The sequence below is a fragment of the Ixodes scapularis genome, unplaced genomic scaffold (assembly GCF_016920785.2).
Source record: "Ixodes scapularis isolate PalLabHiFi unplaced genomic scaffold, ASM1692078v2 PGA_scaffold0__279_contigs__length_252992795, whole genome shotgun sequence".
In the NCBI taxonomy this organism is placed as follows: Eukaryota; Metazoa; Arthropoda; class Arachnida; order Ixodida; family Ixodidae; genus Ixodes; species Ixodes scapularis.
In genome coordinates this window covers 194,569,334-194,585,872 of record NW_024609835.1, presented here as the reverse complement: position 1 = coordinate 194,585,872, position 16,539 = coordinate 194,569,334, and the positions used below count along the sequence as shown (strand labels likewise).

Here is a 16,539-nt window from a genome sequence, read left to right as displayed (position 1 = left end):
ACGGCGCCCAGTACCTCTCTGGCAACACTCCAGGAGGTATCGGCAATGATACAGGAAACGGAAGACAAGAGAGGCGTCTAACTATAATAGGCGCCACCGCACAAGAAATGGCAGGGAGCTACACCCACACGCAGCAATGTGGATTCAGGCGGGAGCGGCCGGACCACCTTGGTCTTACCTTGTAGAAACCGACCAAGGAACGATACGACGCACACGGCACCATCTCCAGCCCGCGATTCCCGACAGCGACAGCCAGCCGGCCGGTTACTGGGAGAACGATCCTCAAGCAACCATAACACGAAGTGGGAGAATTTCACGACCACCGGAACGCTATGGACGATGAGGCTGAAAGGGGGAGGCGTCGTATAAAGAAGACGAAGACTGGCGGCATGCGAGACGGTGAGCTGGCTGGGCCACGTGTGAGGGTCCGAGATGCGCATGACTGGCAGATACTCTTAAGGTTCGATAAAGGACTCGCGGGTATTGGTTTGCGGCTCCGGGCTTTGGCCTTCCTCCCGCCTCGGAACACAACAATTACCTTCTCGCATGTTTCACAGTAATCTGTGGCATGGATTTACCACACTCTTTTTGTGACGTGTACCAGTAGGTGTGCACTGTCATGAGAAAAAAATACAATTTATTTAATTACGACAGGGAGCCACGAGAGGGGAAGATGGCAAGTCCCGATCCACCAAAAAGGAGAGGGCATAAGAGTGAAGTCTTGCAAGGCTTGGTCCACGATTCAGGACGGTTTGAAACCTATGATGAATGAAGAGAACAAAGGAGTCCATCAGGTCAACAGGAACAATATCTGACCTAAACATGCAGGGCAATGAAGAGCAGGGGCGAATTTATAGGTCAGGCTGGGTGGGGTGGAGAGGGGAGAAGGGGGAGTTTGCAAGGAGATACTTATTTCACGGGCAAAATGCAGCCCAGATGTGTTTTGTTTACCTAATATTTGTTATGTCACCAAAAACTAATAATTTTTCCTAAGAAAAGCTGGGGTATGTTGATTTTTCATTAAGAAAAAGTTAACCTGAAAAAAAAAAAAAAACTCCCCCTCCTTAAAAAAAAAAAAATCTGCTAATGATGCAGAGCATTTGAGTATGCACCAAAACACTGAGGGAGAGGGGGAGACGAGAATGTGTGTGGACGTCAGAACACAGAGCTCTGGTTGGAATGACTAGTGGGTTGACCTAAAGGTAGTATACGGCTAGCAGTTCAAGATGAGGAAAAGAAAGAACTCCCCTCTTGCTCACAGTGCTTGGACCCTTATTTTTGTACCCGCACATCACCATTCTTCCCTTGGAAAATTAGCTCCTTGATGCTCTTCGCTAAACATTCGGACGAAATTTGCCAATCCCCCCCCACTCCGGCCTGTGGCTTCTACAGTACTACGCACAAATATCCTCCGTGGACCCCTAAACTGACAGTGCTGTGGAAACTATGTGCTCCATGGGCCAGTCGCGCTTGAGAATCTTTTGCCACATGATCACGCTCCCTTGCTTATAGCCATATTCGCAGAATGGGGTCAGGTGATGGACAGGGGGGGCGGGCGAGGTTTGTCAACTAACGTCTCAACTTTTCACCCCCGCACGGATTGCGACAGAGATCTCGCGGTAGCTGACGTTTGTTTTGAACCTATCCTTATCCGCTGATGTAATTCAACGTCTGTCTGGCAACAAAATGACTAAAAACTTGCAAATGAAGCACAGGTTGTCGATTGCTTGCTTCACAGAATGAATAGCACAGCTCGCGTCCGATTTTGTTGCCCGTGGAACGTGCTTTCTTTTTTTTTTTAGGTTCTCTCGTCTCTTATGGCGGAAAAACCCCAGTTGTCTGCTCTCGTTCCTCTCCTGAGTGCTGCATGACGGGAGTGCATTGTGGTGCATACTTGACTCTCAAGGTGCGGCGAGTGCATGGACGCGTGGAGTGGCAACGCCGAAATGAACTCGTGAAGTACACTGGGCACAAGCACTGGGCACAAGCATGTGGCTTCGTCTTGCATCTTGTTCGCGTGCAGAAGTTGCTTCGACAGTATTGCAGAAATTACACTATCCCTGACAATGAAGTACAAAAAGGTTTGTGTTGAGTCTAGACACTGCTGCAAGATTGCCAAGCCAGGAAACCTAAACCGAGCCACCACTAAATGTGTTCCGTTTCAAAATGGCCTAATTGGCAAGACTGAACTGCCACCAAATGTATTCCGTTGTACAGCACCAAAGTACATCACCAGACATGAGTGTCAAAAAATATACTTACAATGGCTAGCGACGCCTCATAAAAGTCACGCGATGACCCTCTGCTTGGCCAGTTAAGCCACACGTAGTGCCGTGCAGGGTACAGGACAGCAGCCATGAGCCGGCTGGTGCGTCGACCCAGGGTCCCGCCCATAGTGTTCCGCTGCTGCCTTGAACAAGGTGAAAGCCAGCTCATTGATGTCATGGTCCTCGGGACCTGTGGTGTGTAACCATTGTGTTTAAGTTTGATAGTCACCGACCAATATTTCGGACTCGATGGGGATAGCACAAAACTCAGAATAATCGAGCAGTCCGAAAAAATGAATTCTGCCTAAAAATCACTTTATTGCGATTTTAAGCACAAAGTTGCTACAGAAAGTGATTGATACAATAGGCTCACAATAATTGAAGCTTGGATATTTTGTACTTCCGGATAATTCAAACAGATTTGAAAACTTTGGTTGTCCCGCTATGTTTTTAATGTATTTATAAGCCGCTTAATCCGAATGGCGTTTACGCTTAATTCATATCTTTTTTTGTTCTCGCGGCCCCGTTGAATGCGCTTCTTTCCGAGCACCGGTGCACCACAGAGAAGCAATACCTGCAGAGCGTGCTTTCAGTGCACCGGTGCTCATAAAGAAGCACACTCAACGGGGCTCAAGCGGGCACACATTAGCAGAAAACAGCGTTCACATTATGTGCTTCAAGACTAGCAATGATGACCAAGACGACATCGAGGATGAGGACCAGCTCACTGGCATCATGCTTTCTGGCCTTGAAGCACATAATGTGAACGCCAAGCTGGCGGAATATGCTAGTCTTGACGATGATGTATGTGTTTGTCGTGATGACTCATTAGAGGACATAGTACAGGAAGTAACGCCAGCAAAGTGCAGCAGTGAGAGTGAAGATGACAATGAAGAAAGGGATGACTTGCTATCAACTATCACAGCCATAGCTTTGAGCACATCGCTCAGCTCCGGAAGTTTCTGTCTGCAAAGGAAGAGTCCCGTAAAGAGCTACTTGCGTTGGCTGGTATTGAAAATTTTATTTTGAGATCGTATGTGCTGACTAAACAGTCCACAATCGACAAATTGTTTGCCGGATGAATAAACTTAATGTCACGGCTCTTTCACTAATGTGTTATGCCAGTACTTGCTTATAATTAGGCCTATGTAGAGGAAACTGGCAAAAATCTGCTTTGTACGAGTAGCTATCCATGTAACAAATCATAATGCCATCTAGTATCATATTTAGATGAATTTCTGATAATTCAAACTAAAATCTGTGACTTCCTGGAGTTTGAATTAATGAGACTCTACTGTAGTTTGCTGTACGGCATTTCGCATTCAGCGAGTCATTTTGTCACTGTACACAGACGAAAGCATAAAAGCGTTCGGACAAGTTACGCATTCACGGCTGCACGATGCTGGCAACTGTAGGGCGAGTCGTTAGACTTTGCCCTTGGTGAAAGAGTCCTGTTTGTAACACTGTGCCGCTGGAGGAAATGCCCAGATTGATTGCTACTTCCTTGGCGATACAACCGCTGCCTTCTCACCTCGACACATGGGAAATATTGCAAACAAAAGCAGACACCGTCACGACTTCATAAGGTGAAACCGGAGAGGTCAAGAGTGGAAGAATTGCTTGAGTGTTGACGTGCTATGTCGCATCAACAGCAGAGGCCTGCCATTAAAAAAAAAAATACTAGTTTGCAGTTTCTTTGCTGGACGTGACGTCACGACAACTGACGGCAGCGATTGGCTGGCAGAGTGATGTAGATTCTTTTGGGGGGAATTTGCCACTGAATTCATAACCTGACATCAAATGTAGTTTCTAAACATGGCAGATACAATCAGGCCAGTTTCCGTCCACGATGCTGCCGCCTAGTCTGTCGCACAGATTATTTCTATTGCTAAGGGGCAATTGGGGCTTTATGTAAACATAGGCTGGACGTGCGTGTAGGAAAAATAACATGAATGACCGACCACATCATTGACTCGTCCAACATATTGCAAAAAAACAAAATAAGAAAACCGACAAGTCAACATTTTTTTTTTTTTTTCCTCATTTTTAGTGGCTGTTGTGTAACATCGAAGTATAAGTACCGAGTAAAATAAAACTAAAGAAAAAGTACATAACGTAAGGTGTACATGAACTCTATAGATATAATACCAGTCCCAACGGTTTAGCAAAGAAGCCAGTCTTCTCAGAAAACCCCCTCTCTCACTTGAGTCCGTTTTCTAATATTTGAATCTTAAAAAGAAGTTGCCCCGAAAAAGCGGCAGAAAATGCACAAAACAAAGTGACAGTGCCTAAAAAGGTCACACCTGCCTTTTCATATGGCTCTCGGAACTACATATAGTGCAGGATGCAGAATGGTACCCATGGGCTAGCTGCAGTTGTAACCCAGTGCTTGTAGTATATTGCAGCTGCTTGGAAGGGAGAGAGGCCACCTCCTTAATGCCGTGGTACCGGGAAAAGCAATATTAAAGAGCCGCAGGCGTCGAGCACCTTGTATTTCTGTGCATCCACAGTGCAATTCTGGGATAGCAAGGACAGAAAACTTCAGTAACACAGTGAACAAAAAAGTGACCAAAAGAACTGCAGTAGGGTGGAAAGTTGGGCTAGTTGGTAGTTATTCATCTTGGTTTTAAAAGCGCACAAAAGACGAGGACAGAGTAAGAAACACAAACACAAACAAAAGCGCTCGTCCGTCGTTTGTTTTCTTACTCTGTCCTCGTCTTTTGTGCGCTTTTAAAACCAAGAGACCAAAAGAGTAGGCATGCAGGCGAGCGTAAATTGTAGACACAGCTAAAACTCAAGGCACAAGGAAGCAGAAAGAGGGCACTTCAAGAGGCCTTTCGACTTCCCTGCATGTCGGATTTGAGTCTCGTACCAGGCAGTAAGAAGCAACAATACTGGTTCACTAGCCTTTCCTGCCTCAAGAAGCCTTGGAACAAAGAAATCCTACTGGTCATACATTTTGTTTTCTCTTCTCGGGGGGATTACAGTGCACGCTGCGGCAGCAAACTGCCTCGAAGGGGCTCGACATACACTCCTAAGAGAATGATTGGCAAGCAATTTCTCCATTGTGTACTATGTGCATTCTATGTTTTAAAGTCCATTTTTTGGTAGACTTCGATTTGGCTGGAAATTTGCAGACCGCATCATTAAGCCTTTTTTAACTGATAACCAAAATATTAAAAAAATATATATATATTTCTGTGAAGTTATTAAACTTTCAAGTTATGCCGGCCGGGAAGGTTCCAGGAGGCGACACTCTACTGGCATCAATGAAAAATCCCTACTTTTCCCTACCCGCGTACGTCACGGATGTGCAGGCGGACGAGCGACTCGGGCAGCCGCCAAGTGGCTTTCCGAACGCCAGCGATCGAGGTGATCTTTTCGCAGCTTCAAAGTTGAAAGTTCCTTTGCAATCTGTGCTCCTCTATAGATTATAGAAACAGTGCCGGGAAAAAGCTTCTTTTTTGCCCTTGTTTTCGTGGGAGAAAAAAAAAAAGCGTTCCCCGGCAGCAATGGAGGGCAACCATGTCAAGGTGCTTTTGCGCGAGCTGTGTGCCGAGAGAACTAGTGTCACATGAAACATTTTCACTTTTGCTCGAAATACTTTATAGCCGCATGCTGCGAGTTGAGTATCCTTCAGCAGCTCAAGAGTGGCAAGCGCAAACTCAAGCCGGCTGTGAACATTACGACATCCGTCCAAAGAAGAGCGCTAAGAACTGAGAAAAATAGTACAGAATCTAGCACTATAGTCGACATTTTGCAAAGTCACATTTGTTATTCACAATTAGTTCAGTGATTTTTTTTTTTTTTTTTTTTTTTTTTTAATTTTTGAGAAACACTATATTTGTTTGGGACGTCGAATCTAGCTCGGGCGACTCTAGGAGTTCCACTCACGCGGCCGATATGTTGAAAACGAGAAGAGAAACATATAAACGAAGTTCAAGTCTGAATTTAGACACGACTTTTGACATATTGCTATTCCTGTCTGCTGTTACAGAGGTTCATGGATCAGGTGTTGAGCTCCATTAAAGGGTAGGAAAACGAAATTCCAGCGCTCATTTTCTAGCTTGCACCCTAACCTCAAAAACACCAGTCTTCCGTTGAAAGGCACAAGAAAACTAATTTTCAAGCTAAATAAACAATCTTTCAATGTGCACCTGCTGGATGCATGCGGAGCCTATTTGGGAGGTAATTTAGCAACGTTGGGAAACTTGCTACGTAGTCGTGACATAGACTCTTTCGGAGCAGCGCCACTCTTTGGCATTTCAACATTTTCCTTCTTAGCTTTCCTCCTAGCTCAACTCACAAATCGCGCATTGTACCAAACAATCCAAGAAGACTGTAAGGAAGGACTCCCCTCTTTCTCGGACCCTCGTTCGTGCAACCGGACACATCCATTGTCCCCCTAGAAGATTAGCCCGTCGCTCAAAACTCGAAAAAAAGTTGCTTTCCCCACAACGTTCAGCCCTAAGCTATCAGTGTTGTGGAAGCTATGTGCTCCTTGGGCCAGCCACATGCCCGTCACTCCACGGGTACTTCGAACGGCTTGGTTGTTACGCGCTGACACTATTGACACCACCACAACGCTGACAATGCCACCAAAGGCAAAGCTCATAACCACGCCAGCCTTGCTACGCCACCAATGCGGGGAATCTTTTCTTTCTGTTTTTGCTTGCGCCGGATATCCCATGACGCATCGCGCTCTCCGTTCGCTTCTCTTCGAGCGCTTGCTCGAGTGCACGGTTTGGAACAAAAAATATAGCCAGCCGTTTAAAATACAAACGTGTGATTATCATTTACGGTTATTTTCTGTCATGCTTGACTCATTTCTGAACGAAATTTGAATATTTCGATTTTTGTTTTTGTACCCCTTTAATATACGATAGATCCTTGCCTGGTTTGTCAAATGGTTGGCGTGCAATATTCGCTGCAGAAGAAGTGATGAAAATGTCTTTAATTTATTATATTGCGAAGAAATTTTATATAGAGCTGAAAAGTTTTTTTTTTCTTTTAATTATGAAAATATTAATGTTGTTAAGGGGAGGCATGCAAATTTACAGCTGATGAAAATTGTGCCAAACGAACTTAACTAAAAAAGAAATTTACATAGAATTACCCCCTCCCCTATTTTGAATTAAAAGATTTATAATGTCTTTCTGTACCTCGCACACTATTGTATCTTCAAGCAAATAATCTTTATTTAGAGATGAACAGTGTATTTGTGTATTTTATACGCATTCCCCTGCACCTTGATGTTTGGCTTGGTGGTTGCGAAGTTCTTTTAATCGTCATTTTAACACAATCGTCATGACCAGTAACCTGCCATCTGATCTACACGAACGCAGTTCATTCCATTCTATACTTTTCATTGTTTACGATAATCACAGTCAACATGTCTTAGGTCCCATCCCAGCATACACATGTTCATCGCTTTGGAAGGCAAGCAATATATGTGCCACACGCATGAACGCTGAAAATGGCATCGACCAGAAGCGCTTTTCAGAAATGGTTTACAGATCTTTTGCTAAATTACTTAAGCACCAAGGAGCATATTCATGCCACAAGAGTAGTCACACGTGCTGACGCCTGCAACAGTAACTTTTCAAAAGAAAATCTAAAACAAATGGCACGTTCCTTCAGGTCATATGAGCATGTGGGCATCTGTACCCACATTCCGAGCATTTTCCGCGGTGCTTTGGCAATTCACAAAAAATTTATTGCGTGACTCTTTGACCTTTCTTCACCAGCCATCTTCTAATAAAAAGAGAATGGATTTACCAGTGATATCACGAAACTAGCGAGGCGCGGCTTGAGCGTAGCGAGTTGCAAAAATGGTTTTACGAAATTCCAATTGCTCCCGTTTTTCTTTTACTTTCTTATAGTTATGCACATAGACCAAGGCCATACTTTGTGCAAAAATATATAATTATCAACTTTAAACAGCACGAACGCCCAGATTTTTTTGCTGATAGACGCGAGAAAGGCGGGCGCGGGTGTACCCGATTGCCGGCCGCACGCCTTGCTGCACAAAGTGACGTGACGCTTGGGCGGCGGGGAAAACTGGGGAAAAACAAGAGAGAATGATGTTTCGGTTAACTAGAGTGAATCTGGGAGAATGAGATAGCATTTCGGAATCAGGAAGCCATCCGCATTCAGATTATGCCCTTGGATTAGGTAGCTCGAAAAGTCGGAGTTCTCCTTTAAAGAAGTACTCCGGCATTTTCTTCATTGTCCCCGATTTGCCTAAAACCTTGCTTAACACACCAACGAACATCGCTAAAATAGTAACCCAAATATTTGGCCAAAATAACTTTTTTTTCGCGAAGTTACAGAATTTACAATTAGGGTCATCATTGCGTTCTTCAAAGTGAAAAGCTCTACTGGCAACATTGAAATAGTGACATCATGGGAAAGCAGGGGTTCACTTTTTGGGATGTAGACTTTGTTCTCAACTGACCACAAACTGTTTCATGGCTTTAAAACAATGTCTTGGAAGGTTGCTCCAGCTCCCGTGCAACACGAAACAAATGCCCGGCATAGTTCATTTCTAGACAGCCCGCTCGAACCGCAAGCCTGCCATCCCGTGACGCAGGCACGCAGGCAGGGGGGGCCATGGGACCTGGGCCCCACCCCGAAATCTTCCATTTTGCTGGGACCTCCTCTCCCCCCTCGCCCTCATACAGCACTTTGTCATAAACAGGCCCCCCCCCCCCCCCAAAACAAAATCCTGGCTACGTGCCTGCCATGATGTCACGGCAATGAAAAGCGAAAGTATACCGTAAAATACCGCGCGCATCCGCCCATTCCACATTAAGCGCCCATTACCAAATTTGTGAGATCTGAGCAAATACGTACAGTACATTTATATGTAAAATTGATGACCAGACAAGCGCCCATCCCCCATCCTTTTGCGATTATCTCCAAAGTTTGAGTAGGCGCTTTCCCGGTATTTTACGGTATTTGAATCTTGGTATTGGCGTCATTTTCATTAGCCGATTTCATAATAACTATTTTGAGTTTCTTAATAGTAAATAGCATACCGGAAAGAGTAAAAGATGGCGATTTCGAAAATGTGGTTAGGTGGGGTTGCCCAAAAAATCGCTGGATTTTTTAAGCAGGTCTTTTTTCTGCCAACACGACAGTGGTAGGAACATTACTTGTGTCGAGCTAGAGAAGCCATATTGGGGGCTACCCCAGCTACGTCCACACTGGCTTTCATGGCCGTTATGTGCGATGCAGACAGCTTTCACTATTTCAACCGAGTGCCTAGGCAAACACAGAAGCAGCCACATAAGACAATCAGGAAAAGACGCCGAGTTGTACAGGCTAAGGAGGAAGAACATAGTGCAGCGAGCTATCTAGTCCAGGCTATTCCTCTGAGAAATGCAGTCGGTGGAAATGTAGGTCAGTTATTCCCGCCATTATTATAGGTAACTAATGCAAGCATTACACTATTTTGCATATTTCTCTACTGCAACGCTAGTCATCCGCAGCAGAAACAACGCCCCAAACTAAAAAGAAGTCTCGTTGCATTGTTAACACAGACATCAAGTCTATTAGGAAAGGCAAGCTGTGCCATCCACCTGTTCATAAGCGAGCTGGAGTTCATCAAAGCACAGCTGAGAATCTCTCGGAAGTACTTGGTTCCTTTTCAGTAGTTATTGAATGAAAACACAGTGCAGTGGTGATTACCATCAGCACAGCCTTGCCACTGGCACTGCTGTCCCTCGGGTGGCACATGCACGACATGGCCTGCAAGCCACATATATCCCTAAAAGAAAGCTGCATAGGATGCACTTACCGTGGCTAGCATCGCCACCCAGCGAGCTTGCACAAACCCTCTGCATGGCACGCAGTGCTGTTCAGAACAGAGCGGCACTGGCTAGCCAGTTAATGCGAAGGCTTGTAGTGTCTTGCTGCTGCCTTGGCAAAGCTGCAAGTCACCTCTTTCACGCCTTGTGGTGACCATCAGCTTCAAAAGAAACTGTGTTGAATCGCGACCAGCTATAACCTGTCGCACGAGGGAGAAAAGGGTGTGAATGTGCAGACTCCTATCTGTTTGCTTTTGTCTAGCGTGTGAGTTTTGTTTGAGAAGAAAACAACAATGACACTTCTTTCACAGTAATATGCAAAACAAAAACGAGAACGGATCGGTTATTAATAAGTTGTGTGCAGCCGAGGCACGGGTGCGAGGGCGTAGCTCCGCAGAATGTTCTTTTTGCACGGCTGCTCGTGCAAAAAGGGCGCTTTTGCGCTCGGGCCTGTGCCTTTTCTGCACACAACCTATGTTACAGAGTGTATAGCACGCCTTCGAGAGCACTCGCGTGCGGCGAGAAATCAATCATATACAGGGTACGATCGCAGGAAACCTCGCAGGGGTGCAGGAAGCTGCAAGTGCACGGTGCACCAGAATGTGAAACTAGAGGTGGTGATAGAATTTCACAGTTTGAGAATATGACGTTACTTGGGTCAAAATATAGAAACGAAAAACGTAACTGCCTTACCGGCTAATGATAAGGGCCATCGGAGCACGACCAACTATTTGTTGTGATCGGAGCATTCGATTGGACGCGGGTTGGTAAAGTTTTGAAAAACACGAAAGAATAAAACATGCAGGGACGAAGACAAACAGCGCAGTTCTTTGTTAACATGAAATGTAAGATAAAGCACATTATTCTGTCGGATCAAATGGTTTAGTTGAATTAGGTTTAGCTCGCAAGTCAGCCGTTCTTCGGCGGGCTTTCAGCTTTCTGCGATGGTTGTTTTAATCGTGAACGCAGGCTCAAACAATGTAGGCAGCGGCGCCAAATAGATCTGAAACGAAGAAACAGCTCGGACGCGTGGAACGAACACACATAGAGATCACATCGCAGGAAAACTCAAACCACTCACCTTTCGTTCGGCGACGGTTCGTCAGGCACGATGTTTCTCCGGGCGTTGAGGAGACCGAGGAGACCGCGTCTGTTTCCGTGCTCCTATTGGTCGTGACGTCACCAAATTTCATCCAATAAAGTGCGCGCCGAAGTTCTCTCTAGTCGCCGGTAACCAAACCACACGCCAGACAAGCCCCTGCCAGACAAGTTATTCCGCTGTATGAATGGATAGATAATATACTATGACCTTTGTAACGGGCGGTAGCTTGTGCCGCCTAGCCGAAAAATACTAAACCACGGTGGGGATCTCGGAGACCGTGACATCAACTGTATGCATCAACCATTATAGTACAGGTCACTGTAATTATTATAATTATGGTAAATCCACCTCTTTATGCAAAAGTGATGCCCCCTGTTGGAGACTTAGTTCGAGGGTTTCTTGGTAGGAAATTCGAGGAAAGAAAAGATAAAAGAGTCAAAGTACAGGCTAGCTGGTGGAAGTCAACCATTTCGTCGTTTACCCTGAGACTGGGTTTTTTTTTTTTTTTTAAGAGCAGAAGTAACAGAAAAAACAGACAGGTCTCAAACTCAGCTACCAGGTAGCTGAGTTTGAGACCTGTCTGTTTTTTCTGTTACTTCTGCTCTTCAAAAAAAAAAGAAGTAACAGAAAAAACAGACAGGTCTCAAACTCAGCTACCAGGTAGCTGAGTTTGAGACCTGTCTGTTTTTTCTGTTACTTCTGCTCTTCAAAAAAAAAAAACCCAGTCTCAGGGTAAACGACGAAATGGTTAAAGAAAAGATGCCAGAAAGGATGCAACTCAGGAAGGCAGGGCGAGGAAAAGGAAGGCCGGGGACGATCGAGAAAGCAGACAGAACGCTGGAAAGAGGGGAATGTTTTTCCCTTTCCTCTCAAGTGTTCCGTGGTGTTGGTCCTGGTTGGTTTGGTCTGCTTCTACCTCCCCAGCCACCCAACACCACCTAGATGTAAAGCCGCGGCGCTTCCCTCTCTCCCTTCAAGGAGCGTAGGCGTGAGTAGGCTGAACTGGTAGTGCGCTTCTCCGCAAGGTTCCCCTTGACAGTGGACTTCCTCCAAAACCGACGCGCCCCATCGCGGCGAAATACGACGCAGTGCACTCTGGGAACTAGTTGGCCACTCAGTTTCGGTTTCGACTGAGCAGCTCCATCTCATGCTATCGCGCCGCGACCGAACGCGCTGCTTGCGTTTTCGATTATCTGACTTTTAACGAACGTACAATACACTCCTTTTGGAGCGATACAAAATGAACACCGGGGCACTTTCCTTGGTTCCGGAAACACCGGATATTATGAGTGCATATGCAAACGTAGCAAGACGTGGCTTAGTCACCTCACCTTTGAGTTCAATTTCAATAATCAAGTCTAGTAACAGTGAACAACAACTGAAATTTGGTCACCTGGAGCCTTACACGTATTTTGTTGCCAAACGTCCGCTTCTTGTTACTTCATTGGGCGAAAAGCAAGCCGCATCCTCACAGGAGTATCAAACTTGAGCCCAGCGTTGACGTATAAACTTTTAAGGAAACGCAATAAATTCGACCTCACTACTGCACCAGAGTTACTATGATGTCTTCCTCGTGTCATCATGTATCTCGCACTCAAATTTTATGCTGATAGAAGATTAAGTTTTCGCAAACGCTGAGATCGGCTAGCTACGACAGAGGCCCTAAAAAGCGTCCTTACTCCTCGCTGAGCCTTTTTGAACGAGCTTTTACTGACGCCCAAGATCTGTGCCTGAACGGTGTGTCTGAAATTATCTCGGCATACTCAGGCAGGAAGAAAGCAAACACATAACAAATATTATGACCATTAGCAACCGTCAAATGCACTTTGAATAATTTCGTTCGTTTGGCGCACTGCATAGAGGTTCATGCCCGTCCGGCGTACTTCAGGCGAACGGTGCGACGTTTTTCGACTTTTGCTTTCTTAAAACGGTTTGTATGTGCGAATTTGCGTATACGATTGCAGGATAACGTTATGCGCCTACGCGATGTTGAATATTAATAAAATGCAAGTGGGTGGGGACTTCGTTTCGTGCAGTGCTGCGGGTCAGTACAGATAAGAGATAAGAAGTGAGCTTTTCAATGGCGCCTCCGAGTTTTACCTCACGTACTCAGGCGTATTAAGAAAACAATAACTGCAAAGAGTAACATTTCGTCTATGGACGCACGAAACAAACAAACTTCCTGATCAACAACACTAATGTAAAGGCGCGAGCTCGATGTATGCATACTTACTGGTTGCTGCAGCTTGTTAATTCGTACACAAGCAAGATCCCCGAGCTTCGCAGCGTCGACATTCCCAGCACTGACTGGTCCACATAACTCGAAACGCTAACAGAAAGGCTCAAGTACAAACATACAACAAGCATGTGTTAAGACAAGCTATACGCCTCGGGCTTGTGCTAAAGCTTCGAGGTCTGGCCATTTAGGTTAATTTAGAGACCACAAATGACGCTCTCGGGACCGGAAAACGACGACGTGTCGGCGTGTCGATCGAAACCGAAACCCTGCCACTCTCCTCCCTGGCCAACTAGTTCCCAGAGTGCAACGCGCGCCGTGTTCCATGCCGGGCTTTATGGAAGTAGTCCTCTTTGCAATGCACGTTCTCTTTTACTTTCTCTTTCCCTCTACGCTTGACGCGGCGCAAACAAAAAACAAGAAAGGCGCCACAAAGTCGCGTTTCTTTCTTTCGTTTTTTTTTTTTCTCTCCCCCAACGGTTGTTCGTCGCGTTCCTTTCTTCGACGGCTTCTTTATAGCGAGTTCGTTTCACGGCACTCGTGTCCACGCGTGCCCACTCGCGGCGTAAAGCGGGTTCGTTTCGGCAGGCACTCCACGAGTGGTTGCACTCTCCGAGTACGTTTCAGCGGCGGCACCCCACGCGTGCATGCGCTCGCTGCACCGAGAAAATCGGGCGTGCGCCAAAATGCAATCCCGTCATGCCTCGCTCCGGCGAGGCCGGCAAGGAGCGGGAGCAGACGACGGAGGGTTCGTCTGCTACGATGTGTCGCGGAACCAACTACCTCGTTGCGTGGAACCGAAAAGAAAAAAAAGTAGATTTTCTGATAGAAATCGCGTCCCGCGGGCAACATAATCAAACGCGAGCTTGAATTATGAGCGTCTGCTATTTCACGAAAGAAGCAAATAACAACCCGTGCTTTATTTGCAGGTCTTAAGTCGCTCTGTTGCCGTACAGACGCTGAAATATACCAGTGTGTCAAAAAATGCTCAGAACAAACGCATCAGCGGCCCCCGAGATGTTTATCACCATCCGTGTGTGGGTGAAAAGTTGAACATTTGTCGACAAAACTCCCCCAGCAGAAACCTCTGACTGCCCAATTGGCATACGAGAAAGCTAAACATAGTGACTTTACTCGAGGCTTGGGCAACATCATCATGTTCAACATTTACCTACGTCAGCTAACTTGCCCCGTCGTATTTTGTTCGAAAAATGTCTCGTTCTCGACGTCCTCACCAAGGCTAATACCTGATCCACCAGCTGTAATGACGACTAAAATCGAAAATCCCACGAAAAGTTTTGCCGGATATTCCAACAGACTAGTTTTATGCCATACCCTTTCAGTGGTTCACGCATAATACCATGCTCGAACGGATCAAGCTTCTGCTCGGACAGCATCATCAGTTTTTTTCAGTGTAAACGGGTACAATTGAAAGATCGCAACCAGCTCCTTCGTAGACAGCTGGATGCGGAAATTTACGCCGTGTGTAACGAACTCTCTTTACGGCAGCTGAGTTGCTTGAAGTCATCGCAACTATAAACCACAGGTTGCAGCGTTCAACGTTTGTAAATAAACGTTGGAAGTGACTGCACTCCCGCATTCCCACCCATCACTCCAAACAGAAAGGCCCTAGTTTCGGTATGAGGTCGGTACTCTTTCTACAACATAGATGGCGGCAGCATCAGTCTTTTGCACTCGGTGTATTGGGCGAGTTCGTTTCAGTCCAGTTTCCGCGCAAAACTCCGCGAGTGCGATGCATTCTGGGAGAGAACTAGAACGGTGCCAGTGCGTGTGAAACGAACTGCTACTTCTGCGGGTTGGGTCACGTGACAATAAGGCTGGAGGAATCAACGCGCGCGAGGGAGGGAGAAACTTCCTCCGCCGGGAGAACACGACTAGGGGTGTCGCGAATCGGCCGCGGTTCGAGTTCGACCAGGTTCGACTTTTCCGACCTTTTAGTGGAAAGTTCGACGAACCTTGTATTGAGGTTCGACTCGTGTGCGCATGCTCGTTGGTGCGCATGCGCGACAAGCTGGCCAGTTGGCTTCGGATTGGATGGTAATGGCTAAGAGATGAATTAAGTGCAGCGCTGATTGGCTTTTTTAGTTAATACAGCACTGAACATTAAGCTATTAACTTCTTCAGTGATTAGAATTAGTTTCTTTTAATTGCAGCTGTTCTAAAAATCAAATAACCCTTTGCATAAAAAAAAATTCTCCAAACCTAGACATGCTTGTATCAAGGGCCGGCCACACTGTCCACAAAGTTAACCTCCTTGCCACAAAGTAGACCTGTGCTACAGAGGCTATTTTTCTAGCCTCTGTACCTGTGCCATACCTGTGCGCCGGTCAGAAATCGCCGGCGGCGGCGCGCCGGTGTTTGTACCTCCGGCGGCGGCGTGTTGACGGCGCGGGGATCAACGGATCGGCGGCGGCGTGGCGCGGAAGAGGGAGGGAAGGGAGGGGGAGGGGGGGGGGGTGTAAATTAGAGAGTGAGGGGGAGAGAGAAAGGAGTCGTTTGAATTTGGAAAACAAGATGTAAATACCATAAAAGGGAACACACTTTTTTATATTATTTTTTTCTGGAGAGGCATACATAGCCTTCGCTGTACAGAGTGCGTCCGTTAGAAGAATCAGGTACTTAGGCCTCTTGTTTATTCTCGTTTGTAAGAGAATATGTCGCCGGCTGGCACCCGCGCCGCAAAATCCTCCGCAAGACGAGGACCGACGGCAACAGGTATTTTATCACCGCGTCCCGCCTCACCACGCGCTTGTCGCACGCCCGTGCCTAACAAGTCAACCGAGCACGTCCTTCGATTTTTAGAACTCGTACTCATTCGGTACGCCGCAAGCCGTCATCACCGACAACGACAGGGTCCTAACCTCTCGTTCGGCTTCGCGGTACTTCGCCGACATGCACATTCAGAGAATCCCTAACAGTACCTTAGGCTCCCGAAGCTAACGGCTTTGTCGAACGCGCCAACGGAAAAACCCTTCTATGTCTGCGCGAAAGAACGTCAACGGAGACATCGACCATTGGAGCGATTATCTCCAGGCAACCAGCTTTCGAGTGAACCAGCAGCCGTACGCCAGACTCCAGAGATCACCGTTCGAACTCCTGTTC

At 46.4% G+C, this 16,539-nt stretch overlaps 1 long non-coding RNA gene across 1 annotated transcript; it reads right to left on the bottom strand.

The window, feature by feature from the left end:
* Nucleotides 1-620: 620 nt before the first annotated feature.
* On the bottom strand, nucleotides 621-2,885 carry LOC121833379. The gene is made up of 2 exons (XR_006076665.1): nucleotides 2,263-2,885; nucleotides 621-759 (listed from the first exon to the last, which is right to left on the bottom strand). It is a non-coding gene; the product is annotated as an uncharacterized LOC121833379 (long non-coding RNA).
* Nucleotides 2,886-16,539: the final 13,654 nt, after the last annotated feature.